Source organism: Capricornis sumatraensis, chromosome 20 (genome assembly GCF_032405125.1).
Source record: "Capricornis sumatraensis isolate serow.1 chromosome 20, serow.2, whole genome shotgun sequence".
NCBI classification, from domain to species: Eukaryota; Metazoa; Chordata; class Mammalia; order Artiodactyla; family Bovidae; genus Capricornis; species Capricornis sumatraensis.
In genome coordinates, this window is record NC_091088.1 from 20,495,633 (window position 1) to 20,498,100 (window position 2,468).

The window sequence follows — 2,468 nt, forward strand, 5'->3', positions numbered from 1 at the left end:
GGACTTTTTCAGGAGATGTGTGAAAAGTGACCTGGCAGGAAAAAAACAAAATGGTTTCTAGGGGCATCTAGAGAGCTGCCTGATGCTTCTGTTTTCAGAATTTGCTACAGCTAGAGAGACAAACCTTCAGATATTGAGATAGGGAAGTAGAACCTAACAACTTTTTTTTCTTTTTCTTTAGTAAAACCCCAGTGTTGTACATCTTGCTGGCTAAAGTGCACAGGGGTCCCTGAAAAAATAATGACAGATCAGAAGTGGTCTTGTACCTTACACAGGTGATTGCAGGGCCCCTGGATCAGGTAGATGTGAGTCATCACTGCCAAGTACAAATCGGCATAACAGGTCTTCAGGTATTTTCAGAAGATTTTATAAGCCCAATTCTTATATGTCCTCGTGTCTAGAAAAGCAGTAAAAGCACTGTGACATCTGCTTGTGACTAGCACCAAGCCTCTGGCAAAATGTGTGCCTGGCTGTATATCCCCCTTCACTAAAATCATGTACATACTAACCTTCCCCTGCCTCTTAGGGGCAGTTCTGTGCAGCTGTCTGATGCTGCCTCATTCCAGATAAACTTAACTTACAGCTCTCATGGTGGTTCCCGCCGCCCCCCTCAAGTGAACAACTAGGTCCTTACCAAGGCCTGTCCTCATCAAACAAGACCCTCAGTTAGGGAACTTGAGGCCCTTTGAAGATCTACCAAGAAAGGTACTTTTACTACAACCCAAGCACCTTCCAGTTGAGTACTTGCCACTTTCTGTCCTGGGGCCAGGGTGCCCCTTTTGAGAGGCTCATTCCAGCAGGAGGCAGGGGGTGGCTCTGCCCAAGGTAGGAGCAGTGACTCTAACTTCCAGTGAGTTGGTGGTGGTCTGAATGGAAGACTTTACCTGCACGGAGTCTGAAAGCACCCCTTGTGTGGGTTCATGGGGAACAGCCACGTTGGTGGGGGAGAGGACAGCTCTGTGTCCTGTGAGTCTGGGTCTTAACCTCACCACCGTCTGGGAACTCCCCACTGTGGTAAGACACACCTGGAGGTTCTCCCTGACCTCTACTGACAACCATGGGTGGGGGTTCCGGTGGGTGAAGGTTAGGCAGAAGATCAGGTCTTAGCTGTCATGCAGGATCTTTCCTTGCAGCACAGGGACTCTAGTGCTGTGCAGGCTTTATTGCTCTGCATGTGGGACCTTAGTTCCCTGACCAGGAATCAAACCCTGCATCCCCTGCATTGCAAAATGGACTCTTCACCACCAGACCACCAAGGTCCCTAGACAGGAAGATTAACTTGAGTCCAAGTGCTTGCAGTTCTTGGAGCCCCCAGGCTCCACCTTCCTCACAGTGGTGGCACTGCCTGGTTTCTGCCTGCATACGCGCCAAGAACCAGGAAAGCTGTGAAAGTGCCCAGCTATTGGACGCCAAAACTTGTACGATTGATTCATCTGTACAAACTCCTTTTTTTGGAAGATGAAAATGCCAGATGGGGTTATCTGAGAGTAGGGCCCTACGGGGCCGCCTACAAGTCTTCAATGAGGTGACATTGCAACTCTGCTGTGATTTCTATCTTCAGCTGTTGAGAATTCCCAGGAACTTTCCAGTCCCAAGTTCCACTACAGACCTGAGAGAATCGCCAGCATGGAGAAATTCAGGAATCTAGGCCATGAGCTATCCAGGGTGGGGACCGTCGCCTTTCTTGCCTCACCTACCAGTGCATTTTGGCCATGTCACTCTGACCCAGTGCAACCAGGGCGGAAGAGCCCGCGGGGGCGCCTTTGAGCCGGTGCTCCTGGCCAAGGGTGAAGCGCCGCGCGCGTTCCACGGAGACGCCAGAGCTGTCAACACTGACGCGTGTTTCCGCTGGAAAAGGGACACTTAAGTACTTCCTTCCTCGGGTCTTCCTGGCTCTCTTCACGGAGTGGTGACTCCCGAGGTGACTTGGCCAGCTGGCTCTGCAGCACCGCCTGCCCCTCCGGGAGTCACAGTCCTCCGGCTCCCCCGCAGTCACCGCGGTGGGGCTTGGGCGGGATGTTGGCCTGACACGCGTGTTGAGAGCCTAGTGTGGGTTCGCGGGCCGGGCGAGGAGGACCGCGTCTCCGTAGGTGCCCCGCACCCCGGGCACCCCTCTGCGGGTCAACCCTGCGCACCCCTGCCCCCTCCCCCGGACTCTTCCCGGACCTCCTCCCGGCTCTGCGTTCCCCCAGCACCCTGATCCCGGCCTGTCCATCCCCGCCTCAAGCCCAGCTCTGCGCCCTCTCCCGCCTGCCCATCCCCTCCGCGGAACGCCCCTCCCTTCCCCTCTCCTGCCCTCCTCCCCTGCGCGGCTTCACCTGCGGCCGCTCGCGCTGGGCGGGGCCGGGCGATGACAAAGCAGCGGCCGGCGGCGCGGGATCCGCCCCCCGCGCTTCGCGGGCGCGCCGGCCCCGGCGCGGCTGTTATGGAAACCGGCCGGGCGCGCAGGCGGCGATGATGGGGCGGCC